Source organism: Oncorhynchus mykiss, chromosome 7 (genome assembly GCF_057628025.1).
Source record: "Oncorhynchus mykiss isolate SJ-2025 chromosome 7, ASM5762802v1, whole genome shotgun sequence".
Classification (NCBI taxonomy): Eukaryota; Metazoa; Chordata; class Actinopteri; order Salmoniformes; family Salmonidae; genus Oncorhynchus; species Oncorhynchus mykiss.
The window spans coordinates 51,770,648-51,785,390 of NC_143028.1; the positions used below are offsets into that span (position 1 = coordinate 51,770,648).

General features: G+C 43.0%; 1 protein-coding gene across 9 annotated transcripts in view; it reads left to right on the plus strand.

Annotated features, from left to right (window-relative positions):
• Positions 1 to 5,391: 5,391 nt before the first annotated feature.
• The window catches only part of LOC100135783 (rtSox23), a 69,377-nt gene continuing 60,025 nt past the window's right edge, over positions 5,392 to 14,743 (plus strand). For 2 of the 9 annotated variants that reach the window (XM_036981840.2, XM_090239477.1), the window contains exons 1-2: positions 5,397 to 5,477; positions 5,567 to 5,685. The gene's annotated coding sequence lies outside the window, so the exon portion shown is untranslated. 9 annotated transcript variants of the gene reach the window in all.

Consider the following 14,743-nt stretch of genomic DNA (forward strand, 5'->3'; position numbering starts at 1 on the left):
AAACACATGGTTTCCATGTGTGTCATTATTATGAGCCGTCCTCCCCTCAGCAGCATCCACTGGTGTGAGTGTGTGCCCGTGGAGAGGGAGCAGATCTTTACGTGGCTTGCTGTTTGCCTTATGTTAGGGCAGGGCACGGGAGAGTGTGGGTGGTTACTGGGGCTAGACTTTAGACAGAGAGATATATAGATAGTAAGAGAGAAATAGAGAGATAGTGAGAGAGACAGAGAGAAGTTAGATAGACATTGATTTCACTGTCTTCACCAGTGTTCTTCAAAACAGGTCTTCAAGAGCGGCATGGTGTGCAGGCTTTTGCTCCAGCCCACCACTACCACACCTGACTCCACCAATTGAACAGCCATATGAGGCTTGACAAGCACAAAGGCACTGGTTTGAGGCCTTCTGTTGGCTATCACCCAAATTGTTGTCACAAAAAGATTGGCTGTCACATTATAACAGTTTATTTTAAATTCTGTGCATGAACTAGTATAACGATCAGCTCAAGCGGGTCACTGTGGTTTCAATAGGGTAATGTTTGTGATAGGGAGTGTTACTGCGGCAGTGTGTTTTTCCGATGTTAGATGTGTTGTTTTGCTCGAATTTGCGGAAGCGGTGTTGGAACAGGGGGTGTTGCGGTCCCTTCGCTTCTGAGAAATAATGTGAGCATTTGTTATCGTATAAGCATGTATCACGCACACTAACAAACACACACACACACAGGAGTGATGTGTTTGCTGTTTTCGATAACATTCTCAGCCTACTTCTCCCATGCGGTCGGTGTGTGTATCCGACCTCTTCTGTTTCCCACCTCGCCTTTTGCATGTTGGTGAAGACACCTTGGTTTGTTTAAGTGCACACATAGGCAAATCTGCCTTATCTCTTTGGCTGCCATCAAATATACAGTAGTGTCAGCTAAGCAGAATAATAGGATATAGTCAACCTCATGAGTAGCTTTCCCCCACAGCTTTATCTGACTGTTATCTCTCTTCACTAGGGCTTTCTTTAAACATTAGCATTGCTAACAAAATGGTTGAGCTTGATGTTCTGGCTGACAGTGTGATACAGCACAAGCAAGCATTATGAGTATGATTCTTCTTTATCCCCAAAACTGGTGGCTCACCAAACTTTTTTTCCTATGACCCTTTTTCTATGACCCGTTCATTAACAACCAATGTTACCAGTCATCTTCCAGTCTCTTAATCCAGAAGTGTGCCCCGACATTGGAACCCCCTGCTGACCAATGTCATGGTTTTAGTGGGCTCGTGCTTAACTTAAGGTCTTCAGTACATTGTGTTGCTGTGAACACTGGTTGGGATTGTGGGTGTGCAGTGTTAGCGATGGACTGGGTTCCACCAGCACCACAGGGAGAGACAGACAGTGTGTTGATATTCATTTGAAAACTGTGCTTCAGTCCAACCAAACCGTGGTGCTGAGAGTGCTGTTAGATTAGACAGGCAGGCAGGCTGACAGATCAGATGCAGGAGAGAACAGAGAGGCCCACAGTCAGATAGACATCTAATGAGTGAGGGCAGAGAGCAGGCAGCCGTGTGGTCTGATGCAGATCTTTGCCATCAGAGAAGGGCAGGGGGCTGCCAACCCCACAAAAGTGAGGCAAAGAGACAACCTGGCACACAGGAAGAGAGTGTGGTAATCTCATTCAGCTTGGATTGTGTCTGTTACAACATATATGGCATGAAGGCTAGGTGCTGATGCAAACACACATAACGGACTTAAAAAGTTTGGTTTGTGGGGATAGGTCCCACTGAAACCAATATAAAGCTTGTCTCTTTGCTTATGGGCAATTCTGGTCCTGGAGGGCCACAGTATGTGCAGACTTGTGTGCAAGCCCAGATCAACGCACACATACCAGATTAAATGTATCATTATCGAGATTGAAGACCATGGTAAGTCGATTACTTGAATCAGGTGTGCTAGTGCTGGGTTTGAATGAAAGTGTGCACACACACTGTGAATCCTCCAGGACTGGAGTTTCCCACCCCTGGAGTAGTGTTTTCACATTCTCTCTCTATTGATATCAAAGCTCAGCCCAGTTTGGTTGGCTTCAGCAGGCAGGGTAGACAAAGATGCATGGCCTGAAAGGCAGAGGAGAGAATAAGGGTGCCAGATCCTAAGACAGGCAAACAGTCTCACTGCAGCTTACTGACACCAGAGTGACGCACAAATAAACAGAGAGAGAGAGTGTGTACAGAGTAGAGGAAAGATGAACTGGCGAGAGGGAGAAAAAAAAGAAACGAGATGGGAGAGATTGAGAGGTAGAAAAGAAAATAAGAGAGAGAGGGGAGAGAGAGAGCAAAGGCGAAGGGGAGTAAAAAGGAGAAGTGGAGAAAGGGTTCTGCAATAGTGGTGTTGGGCCATCACCATGGTGACAGGCACAAAGGACTGTGGTTGGCCATTGATGGCTAATTGTATTCTTCACAGCTCTTTTGTTAATTGTTGTCTGCCCAGCTCCCACTTCCTGCTGGGCCACAGCACAAAGGCAGGAACAGGGGGGATTAGAAATGGCACATCAGTTCGCTCCCAGCTATAGCTAGCTATAGTCTCTCTCCCTCTCTCCCGGCCCTCGCCCTCACCTCTTTCTTTCTCTCTCTCTCTTTCTCAATTCTCTCTCTCCCTCTCTCTCTCTCTCTCTCCCAATTCTCTCTATCTCTCTCTCTCCCCCCCCCCCCTCTATCAGGGACCTCACTTCTCTTTTTCTCTCTCTCTGGAAAGTGGGCTGAATGTAAACACAGGCCAGGGCAGCCCAGGCTGGCTGATTATAACATACTGACAGACTGATCGATTCACTTACTACTGACTGAATGACTGTGTGAATGACTGAGCGATTAACCGACACTTCGGTTATTTTTTAAATAACTAATTAACCTACTTTGGTTCAATTATTTGAATTCCATTTAATTTTTTCTTCTTCTGTGAGCTCAATGCGGACATCGCACTGTTTCTGTAGAGATAAATCATATACAGTCTGAACTGTGCAATGTAGTCGGGAGTTGTAGTTTCCAAAAGGCCAATATTCTACTTAGTTTAGCACAAAAACGTGGTAATTAACTACAATCAGTATTGTAAAGTACTTAAGTAAAACTACTTTAAAGTACTAAATAAGTAGTTTATTTTTTTGTATCTGTACTTTACTATTTATATTTTTTACAACTTTTACTTCACTACATTCATAAAGAAAATAATGTAGTTTTTACTCAATACAATTATTTATACTTTTACTTCTGATATTTGGATATTTTAGCAATTACATTTACTTTTGATACTTAAGTATATTTAAAACCAAATACTTTTAGACTTTTACTCAATTAGTATTTTACTTGGTGATTTTCACATTTACTGGAGTCATTCAATTAATAAGGTATCTTTGATTTTACTCAAGTATGACTATTGGGTATGTTTTTCACAACGGACTACAATTACCATAATCCATAGCGCATATACTTGTCAGTCTGCGTTAATTTTAAGCCTGCTACTGAAGAGAGAAGAATGCTCGATCGTGAGGCGATATAGAGAGCAGCTGTAGATTAACGAGGTATCTCTACCTGAAAATACATGATCTAAGTGATTGATAGTTGGTATTCAGCAGTCTTATTTACAGTGAAGAACTTCAAATCAAATTCAAATCAAATCAAATTTATTTATATAGCCCTTCTTACATCATCTGATATCTCAAAGTGCTGTACAGAAACCCAGCCTAAAACCCCAAACAGCAAGCAATGCAGGTGTAGAAGCACGGTGGCTAGGAAAAACTCCCTAGAAAGGCCAGAACCTAGGAAGAAGCCTAGAGACCAGGCTATGAGGGGTGACCAGTCCTCTTCTGGCTAACTACAAAATAGTGTTTTTGTCAGACAGCACAGGCAGCAGCTCTATGGAGATGAGATGACTCGGAAGTAAATAAAGTCATCAAATAAAACAAAAGTAACATACACAACAACTGAAATAGTTTATTATATGTGAATAAATGATGGTTTATAAGTGGTGAGCAGCAATGGGTTGTCACTACCATCATGAGACTAATTGTTTTATTCTGTATTGTTACAACATTCAACCCACATAACGCACAATGCATTTAATGTTGAAAAAGGTCATCACAATCGAAAACCATCAAAAATAATCGAGCCGAAACCGAACTGACCTCAAAAAGCACTAATCGCTCAGCACTACTGCAAAGCTTCCATCCTTGTAACAGATAAAGTACTATGTGATACAACTTCAGGCAACCCGGTCTCAGAGCATTTAGTATTATTCTGTACGTAAATCTGAGACACTCCATTTAGTATGGTATGTTATGTTTGGTATAGTTACATAAGACAGATGGTTAATTAAGGCAACAACAAAAGTAGGGTGGATGATTAAGCATATAATGTGAACATCTAGCAACCCTTGCGAGTTCGAATCTCATAATGGACAACTTTAGAATTTTTGCTAATTAGCAACTTTTCAACTACTTACTACTTTTGAGCTACTTTGGAACTACTTGGCATGTTAGCTAACCCTTCCCCTATCTGTGACCGTAACCATTTTAGCTAACCCTTTTAGCTAACCCTTCCCCTATCTGTGACTGTAACCATTTTAGCTAATCCTTTTAGCTAACCCTTCCCCTAACTGTGACCGTAACCATTTTAGCTATTCCTTCACCTAACTCCAACCTTAACCCTTTTAGGTAACCCTTCCCCTAACCCTAATACTAACCTTGACCCTTTAACCTAACTCCTAACCTTAACCCTAACCTTAAACCTGACTCCTAGCCACCTAGCTAGAATTCGAAACATATTGTAAGTTTTGCAAATTTGTAACCTATAAGATGTTTTTAGAAACTTCGTAACGTATTGTACATTTTGAAAATTCGTAACATATAACACAAATTGTAATTCGTAACATATCATATGAAATTGGTGATGGACATCCACAAATGAATACATACCACACAAAACGTAACATATAATACTAAAAGGCATGTCCCGGATTTACGTAAAGAATAATACGAAATGCATTGAGACCAGGTTGCTTTAGGGTGACGTCGTCCTACTTACACTTTGACCCAGTGTAGACCAACGTCACGAAGAAGGTAAACGTTTGGAATACTTACTCCAATAAGGAATGCTGTTTCCCATGAATGTTCAAGTACTGTGTTGAGCAGTGTTAGGTACTTTCGAACACGAATGTATGGTCTACCCTTGTTGTGTGTGTCTGTTTGTGCTATATTGGAGGGTAGGGGAAGGGATACCTTACTGATAGTTTGGTTATTGTTTCAATTGAGAATCGAGTGCATAAAAGGCCTTTCTTTCCAGTCTAATGATCCCATTGATTTGATACCCAGGCCCTTTCTCATGATCCCTTCTCTTCCAATCCCATTGTGGCGACAGATAAAGAGGTCCTTTCCCTTTAAGGGGGAGGTGAGTGGAAGGGAGAGTGAATGTTAGAAACAAAACACCAGAAAGTCATGGAGAGAAAGCGGGGTGAGGTTGTGTGAGTGTTGGGCAGAACTACCGTGAAGTTGATAGCAACGATAGGTCCTTCTGTAACCCTGTCCTCGTCTTTCCTGTAGACGGAAGAGAAGCCGACATAACGCGTCCTCTCGTGCTTTGCATTCGTTGAGCAATCAGCGGTGAACGTTCGGGAAAAACAGAAACAGACGTTTTGGAAAGCCCGCGAGCTTCAGGAGTGGTGAGTGAAAAGAACAGAGCGGGGCACTTTACCCAGGATTAGTGTGATGAGTCCACACACACTGTACTAGGCTACTTGTTAACGACAGGACATATAACTCACTGTCCATACAATTTCATACGCTTCGTGTACTTTTGGATCGTTTCCCTATGCGTTTCCACCCAAACATCATGCGCGCATCCTGGATCGCGAGTGTTTCGAATACAAGGCAATATTTGCGCTCTATTTCATAAATGTTCAAACATGAGTAGCCCTGCTAATTAAATAACATATGTATCAAGTTACACAGACAGGTCCGTTTCGCCTTGCCTTGAGTTGTAGTCTGCGTGTGCCATAAGTTGACAGTCCTTTTTTTTTTCTTTTTTTTTAAATAGGCAGAACAGTCACAGCATCGTATCTGTAAGGTGACAGCGCACGCAATAACTAGTGACGATGCCAGATGAGAATTAAACTATCAACTACTTTCCCGAGAATAGCTGCGAATGTTAAAACACAGAATATATTTACATTATATCTGTTTTATCGTGAGTCGTGGCCTATTTATCCTTTAAAGTATTTTTCCTGAGGGGTGTTAGGTGTTTGGATTAGTAGATTCGGGAAGTATCTTTCTTTTGGTGGTGGTAGATGATTGGTTGTAGTAGGTAAGGAAAGAGAACATTCTTCATAATTCAGTGAAGTCTTCCCTTGGTAGAATCTATGTGCAATCTGCTTTTCTAGATCACTATGGACATAGCCCTCGGTGAAAATGAGCCAGGGGTGGCATCCTTAGTGGTGGTCAGTCTTAAAGGCTGGAATAGGTTGATTGACAGCACTAGACTGCAGATATGTCTTCATGGGCAATGAATGTGCAAGGTATAAGCAAGTCACTCTGAGTGTGGGTCTGGGTAGTGTTTGTGTATGTGTTTTATATCACGTTGAGCAAGCAAGGTCTGGGTACTGTGTGTATGATGGGACTCAGAAGTCTGAAGTTCGGCAATTTCAGATGATTTAAAGCTTTCTTTGCCAACCTATTTTGTGTGTGTGTGTGTGTGGCTTTACAGTGACTGGCTGCACACAAAGCTGCCTGTCAGTGGGGAGTCCTTGACCTTTCTCTCTGTCCATCTCCTTTCTCTATTCCTCATTCAATTTTCTCTTGCTTTCTTATTATCTTTCTTTGCCGTCCTCATTCCCACTCTGTTTTGTCTCATTCACTCTCCTTTCTCTCTTTGTGTGTCTGTCAGTTTTATCGAGTAGACTGCAGACAGTGAAATCTTCTAGAAGTGTCAAAGGGAGATAGTGGGTGTGTGTGTCATGCAGGGTCTTATTTGCGCAAGCCCCATTGGCTGTGTTGAATTCCAGTTGTCTTTCAGAGCAGAGAGGGTCTGGTAGAGAAGAGAACACACTGACACAGTCTGTCTGCAGCAGAGAGGGTCTGGTAGAGAAGAGAACACACTGACATACAGTATGTCAGTAGCAGAGACGGTCTGGTAGAAAATAACACACTGACACGCTGTTTGGGTGTGGGGATTAACCACAGTAACTGGTAAGCTGTGTGTGCTGCTCTTACAAGGAGAGGACTGACCGCTGACCTCTAACCTCTCACCCCCTTCTCTCTGAGCAATGTGCCTCCAGGTGAATGGGTTCACACAGGATGAGAGGTGACCTGGATGCACTTTCTCTCTCCAAGTCAAATCTAGTCATCTATCAAGTTCTATTGAAATAGTATTTACACTTCCTTGTTAATTAAAGCTTTGTCGAAGACTCAATAGCTGCTGAATACAGTTACTATGTATTAATAACCTGTTGTTAACATGTATCCTGCTGACTCTAGGGTCCCTAGCTAGCTCTCTGAGTGTTGGTCTGTTGAGTGACATACACTATATATATACATTTATGTGGACACTCCTTCAAATTAGTGGATTCGGCTATTTCAGCCAAACCCATTGCTGACCGGTATATAAAATCCAGCACAAAGACATGCAATCTCCATAGATAAACATTAGCAGTAGAATGGCATTACCGAAGAGCTCAGTGACTTTCAACGTGGCACCATCATAGGATGACACCTTTCCAACAAGTCAGTTCGTCACATTTCTGCTCTGCTAGAGCTGCCCCGGTCAACTGTTAGTGCTGTTATCTAGAAGTGGAAACGTCATGGAGCAACAGCGGCTCTACCATGAAGCGTTAGGCCACACAAGCTCATAGAACTGGACCGCCGAGTGCTGACGTGAATAGAGGATAAAAATCATCTGTCCTCGGTTGCAACACTCCAAACTGCCTCTGTAAGCAACGTCAGCACAATAACTGTTCGTTGGGAACTTCATGAAATTGGTTTCCATGGCAGCTGTACGATAGCCTAAGATGACCATGCGCAATGCCAAGCGTCGGCTGTTGTGGTGGAAAGCTTGCCTCCATTGGACTCTGGAGCAATGGAAACACGTTCTCTGGAGTGATGAATTACGCTTTACCATCTGGCAGTCCGACAGACAAATCTGGGTTTGGCGAATCCAGGAGAACGCTTCCTGCCCCAATGCATATTGCCAAATTAAAGTTTAGTCGAGGAGGAGTAATGGTGTGAGGCTGTTTTTCATGGTTCGGGCTAGGCCCCTTAGTTCCATTGAAGGGAAATCTTAACACTACAGCATACAATGACATTCTAGACGTTTCTGTGCTTACAATTTTGTGGCAACAGTTTTGGAAGGCCCTTTCCTGTTTCAGCATGACAATGCCCTCGTGCACAAAGCGATGTCCATACAGAAATGGTTTGTTGCAATTGGTGTGGAAGAATTTGACTGGCCTGCACAGAGCCCTGACATCAATCACATTGAACACCTTTAGGATGAATTGGAACGCCAACCGTGGGCCAGGCCTAATCGCCCAACATCAGTGCCCAACCTCACTAATGCTCTTGTGGCTGAATGGAAGCAAGTCCCTTTAGCAATGTTCCAACATCTAGTGGAAAGCCTTCCCAGACGAGTGGAGGCAGTTATAGCAGCAATGTTCCAACATCTAGTGGAAAGCCTTCCCAGAAGAGTGGAGGCTGTTATTACAGCAAAGGGGGACCAACTCAATATTAATGCCCATGATTTTGGAATGAGATGTTCTACGAGCAGGTGTCCACATACTTTTGGTCAGGAAGTATATAGGTTTCTGCTCCACTTCATTCCAATTTGCAAATACCAAGAACCCAAGGGGAGTATTTATGGGTTTTCTTTGTGTGTTTGTGTGTGTGTGTTTTGTTGCCTTTGTGTGTGGTTTGTGTGTGTACTTGTGTGTGTGTGCCCCATTTCCGATGGGCCTACACCAGACAGCTCCATAAGGGCAGCAGAGCAGACAAAGGTTTTCCTCTGTCTTCCTCTGACCTCTTCTGTTGCAGTCTGCATTGTTCTCCCTGTCCTATTGAACCAGGGGTCCACAGAGACGCACCACAATGGAGACAGACGTGTGTGTGATTTTGTGTGTGTATGCTCCTCCTGTTTGTGTCTGTGTGTTTCAGACCAATTAAATAAAGTGATTGGTCGCTTTGATCCTTCAAATGTATAGTGCTCTTGGATCGTCAAGTCATGAAGCATAACAAGGAATCTATTAGTCACATGCCGAATACAAAAGGTGTAGACCTCACCATGAAATGCTTACTTACAAGCCCTTAACCAACAATACATTTCAAGAAATAGTTCAGAAAATATTTACAAAATAAACTAAAGTAAAAAATAAAATAACGAGGCTATATACAGGGGTACCAAGTCAGAGGATAGTGCGTATGGCCCAGTACATCACCGGGGCCAAGCTTCCAGACTCCAGTCACAGACTGTTCTCTCTGCTACTTCTCGGCAAACGGTACCGGAGCGACAAGTCTAGGTCCAAGAGGCTTCTGAATAGCTTCTACCCCCAAGCCATAAGATTCCTGAATAGCTAATCAAATGCCTACCCAGACTATTTGACACTCCAGACCCAAACTGTTATAGACTTATATCTATCCTGCCCTGCCTTTCTAAAGTCTTCGAAAGCCAAGTTAACAAACAGATCACCGACTATTTTGAATCTCACCGTACCTTTTCCACTATGCAATCTGGTTTCCGAGCTGGTCATGGGTGCACCTCAGCCATGCTCAAGGTCCTAAATGATATCATAACCGCCATCGATAAAAGACAGTACTCTGCAGCCGTCTTCATTGACCTGGCCAAGGCTTTCGACTCTCTCAATCACTGCATTCTTATCGGCCGACTCAATAGCCTTAGTTTCTCAAATGACTGCCTCGTCTGGTTCACCAACTACTTCTCAGATAGAGTTCAGTGTGTCAAATCGGAGGGCCTATTGTCCGGACCTCTGGCAGTGTCTATGGGGGTGCCACAGGGTTCAATTCTCGGGCCGACTCTCTTCTCTGTAAATGTCAATGATATGCTCTTGCTGCTGGTGATTCTTTGATCCACCTCTACGCAGACGACACCATTCTGTATGCATCTGGCCCTTCTTTGGGCACTGTGCTAACAAACCTCCAGACGAGCTTCAATGCTATACAACACTCCCGCCCGCCCGCCTAGCATCACTACTCTGGACGGTTCTGACTAAGAATATGTGGACAACTACAAATTCCAAGGTGTCTGGTTAGACTGTAAATTCTCCTTCCAGACTCACATTAAGCATCTCTAATTAAATATAGAATCGTCTTCCTATTTCGCAACAAAGCCTCCTTCACTCATGCTGCCAAACATACCCTCTTAAAACGTACTATCCTACCAGTTCTTGACTTCGGCGATGTCATTTACAAAATAGCCTCCAACACTCTACTCAGACAACATCCAATTTGCTGTCATAGTGCCATCCGTTTTGTCACCAAAGCCCCATATGCTACCCACCACTGCGACCTGTATGCTCTCGTTGGCTGGCCCTCGCTTCATATTCATCGCCAAACCCACTGGCTCCAGGTCATCTATAAGTCTTTGCTAGGTAAAGCCCCACCTTATCTCAGGTCACTGGTCTCCATAGCAACACCCACCAACACCCACAGCAGGTATATTTCATTGGTCATCCCCAAAGCCAACAACTATTTTGGCTGCCTTTCCTTCCAGTTCTCTGCTGCCAATGACTGGAACAATTGCAAAAATCACTGAAGCTGGAGACTTATATCTCCCTCTCTAACTTTACTCATCAGCTGTCAGAGCAGCTTACCGATCACTGTACCTGTACACATCCCATCTGTAAATAGCACAACCAACTACCTCATCTCCATATTGTTATTTATTTTATTTGTTCTTTTGCACCCCAGTATCTCTACTTGCACATATTCTATTCACTCCAGTGTCGCCACTGACCTATTTATTGCCTCACTAATCTTACTACATTTGCACACACTGTACATAGTTTTCTATTGTGTTACTGACTGTACGTTTGTTTATCCTATGTGTAACTCTGTGTTTTTGTCGCACTGCTTTGTTTTATCTTGGCCAGGTTGCAGTTGTAAATGAGAATTTGTTCTCATCTGGCCTACCTGGTTAAATAAAGGTTAAATAAAAAAGGCCGTCTCATTGTTGCCGGTGATCAGGCCTACCACTGTTGTGTCTTCAGCAAACTTAATGATGGTGTTGGAGTCATGCTTGGCCACGGAGTACAGGAGGGGACTAAGCATGCACCCCTGATGGGCCCCAGTGTTGAGGATCAGTGTGGCAGATGTGTTGTTGCCTACCTTTATCACCTGTGATTGTCAGGTGTGAATAGGCAGTGTGGAGTGCCATTGAGATTGCATGATCTGTTGGGGCTGTATGCAAATTGTAGTGGGTGTAGGGTTTCCGGTATGATGGTGTTGATGTGAGCCATGTCCAGCCTTTCAAAGCACTTCATGGTTACCAATATGAGTGCTATGGGGTGGTAGTTATTTAGGGAGGTTACCTTTGCTTTCTTAGGCACAGGGACTATGTTGGTCTGCTTGAAACATGTAGGTATTACCGACTCGGTCAGAGAGAGGTTGAAAAGGTCAGCAAAGACACTTGCCAGTTGGTTCGCGCATGCTCGTAAGTAATCCTTCTGGCCCGTGGGCTTGTGAGCAAGACCTGTTTAAAGGTCTTGCTCACATCGGCTACAGAGAGGGTGATCACACAGTCATCCAGAACAGCTGGTGCTCTCATGCATGCTTCAGTGTTGCTTGCCTCGAAGTGAGCATAAAAGGCATTTCGCTCAACTGGTAGGCTCGCATCACTGGGCAGTTCGCCGCCGGGTTTCCCTTTATAGTCCGCAATAGTTTGCAAGCCCTGCCAAATCTGGCAGGGAAGCCTGGGGCGGCAGGGTAGCCTAGTGGTTAGAGCGTTGGACTAGTAACCGGACGGTTGCAAGTTCAAACCCCCGAGCTGACAAGGTACAAATCTGTCGTTCTGCCCCTGAACAGGCAGTTAACTGTTCCTAGGCCGTCATTGAAAATAAGAATTTGTTCTTAACTGTTAGTTAACTGCCTAGTTAAAGGTAAAATAAAGGTAAAAGGTAAATAAAGGTAAAATAAAAAAAATAAACATCCGACAAGTGTCAGAGCCGGTGTAGTAGGATTCAATCTTAGTCCTGTATTGACAGATGGTTCATTGGAGGGCATAGCTGGATTTCTTGTTAGTGTCCAGATTAGTGTCCCGCTCCATGAAAGCGGCAGCTCTAGCCTTTAGCTCGGTCCGGATGTTGCCTGTAGTTCTTGGTTTCTGGTTGGGGTACCAACGGTCACTGTGGGGACGTTGTCGTAGATGCACTTATTGATGATGCACTTATTGATCCAATTCCTCAATGCAATTGGATGAATCCCGGAACATATTCCGGTCTGCGCTAGCGAAACAGTCCTGTAGCGTAGCATCCGCGTCATCTGAACACTTCCGTATTAAGCGAGACACTGGTACTTCCTGCTTTAGTTTTTGCTTGTAAGCAGGAATCGGGAAGATATCATTTTGGTCAGATTTGTCAAATGGAGGGCGATGGAGAGCTTTGTATGTTTCTCTGTGTGTGGAGTAAAGGTGGTCTGGAGTTTTTTTCCCTCTGGTTGCACATGTGACATGCTGGTAGAAATGAGGTAAAACAGATGAAACTTTAAAAAAATAATTTATAATCAAAACTGAATACAAAAATGAACATTTTATATAGTCCTTGGCAAGATAACTGGATGTTTTAAAGCTCCTCTTAGACCACTTTTTAAAAGATTTAGTGTGCGTATCTGTCAGGGATGTTGTGGGAAGGGTGTCACAGGGTAGATTGATAAGCCGTGTTCTTGTCTATAATGAGGGGAGTGAAAGGCCTGTGGGGAAATTTTACTGCATGTTGTCTCCTGTTGGATAACAAGATTAATGAGCCAGACTGGCCTTTTTCTCTTTGTGACCGGACAAAAATGATAGAATATTGACAAAGAGACCAGTAATCATTGACTAAAGTTGACTAAGTGTGTTAGTACAGGTCCAACCAGGTTAGAGAGGCATGCAATGGAAGAAAATGGCTTTATACACCATCCCTGTGTTTGTGAGAGAGAAAGTTCTCATGGAATGGGCTCTTTCCTTCTTGAGGCATGATATGATTTAAAGAGATCTTGAGGTAATATTTTATAATATACTTTGATTTCATGAGTTACTTGATCTTTGTACATAACTGTGAAATGCACCACATCACTTCAGTAGGAGATGTCCTAACACTGAAAATAACGCAGGCTGGTTTTGTGTCATGAGTAAACCCAGTTTAGTGTTTTGTTCCACTGATTGGTCGATGCAGACTTCATGCTATGGAGGAGAGTTAGCAGATCATTGACTTTTGATGGACCTCTGACTCCTCCCTCCCACTATCTCATGCACCCACATACACACACACAAACAGTCTCCACCTGTTGTTGTCTCGGTGGTACCTTATTGGGGGAAACATAGAGGATGTCTCAGACTCAGCATTGCTCATAGAGCTCAATCAGTAGAGACGCAGTGAGACCGTAGACACAGTTAAGAGACAGTCAGTCAGTAGTAATCTCAGTCCGAGACTAGAGAACACATATCTTACCTACTGCCTTGCATATCAGCCTCTCTGACATTTCAAGGTAAGACTCCTTTCTACCAAACTGATTCCACTTCAGTCATTAATATACAATATTATAAAGTAAAATTAATGAAAAATAAGTTTGATCCAAAATGAGAACTGAGGTTACAATCTGTAACAAGGTTTTCAATTTGCAACGTTATGAAGTTTTAACTAAGGCAGTAACATCTTGTTTGTGGCATACTGAACTTTTTTTATTTTGTTAGCCTAAAGTTGCAGTAATTCTATTGAACATTTTGGTTTGCCTGTGACATTTTATTTATTTAGCTGTTTTCCAGTCATCTCATCTGTGTGGTGTCTTTCTGTTACATTTTGTGCCAGTCTTATAAATATAGCATAATGTCACATTTCTAACAGTCTAAAATACAGTCTAATGTATTTTAGACAGCTTTCTGAGCACAGGTGTAGTGTTATTAAATAATACTTAATGGTAGTAGGAGTCATATACCTCAAATTTCTTTACAATTCCTGGGAATAAAATCAACCCCACCTGGTGTTGTATTGTGCATCTTTAACTTGGTGTGAACCGTGGGTGTACATTCAACAGTCCTATAGTGGTGTTTTAAGTCCGTGGCGTCTTCAGCTATAAGGAGCTATTCACTCACGGTAATAAATCAGTCTGAACAAGAAAGAACGGAAGCTGCTGTGAACGCTGCTTTGACTTTCTCATGCCACAGCTAAACAACGTTTAATCCCTCTCAGAATACACAAGTCTGGGCTGTGTGTGTGTGTGTGTGTGTGTGTGTGTGTGTGTGTGTATTCCTGTACCTGCTGCAGGTGTGTGTTAGTGCAGAGAGGGCATGAAGTGGGGCGTTGCGGCAGAAAGCAAGCTGCTACAGGACCAAGGTGTGTTTCACCATGCCTCTATCTAAATACATTTCTCCAGGATGTTTTGTTGGCTAAAATGTGTTTCGCCTATTTCATTGTTCATGTAATGTGAGCGACGTCACATCAGACAGTGGAATTTTACTTGATTCATTCATCAATGCATGACTGACTCTACTCTCACAAGTCTATAAAAAAAAAAAAGCCTAATTATAAG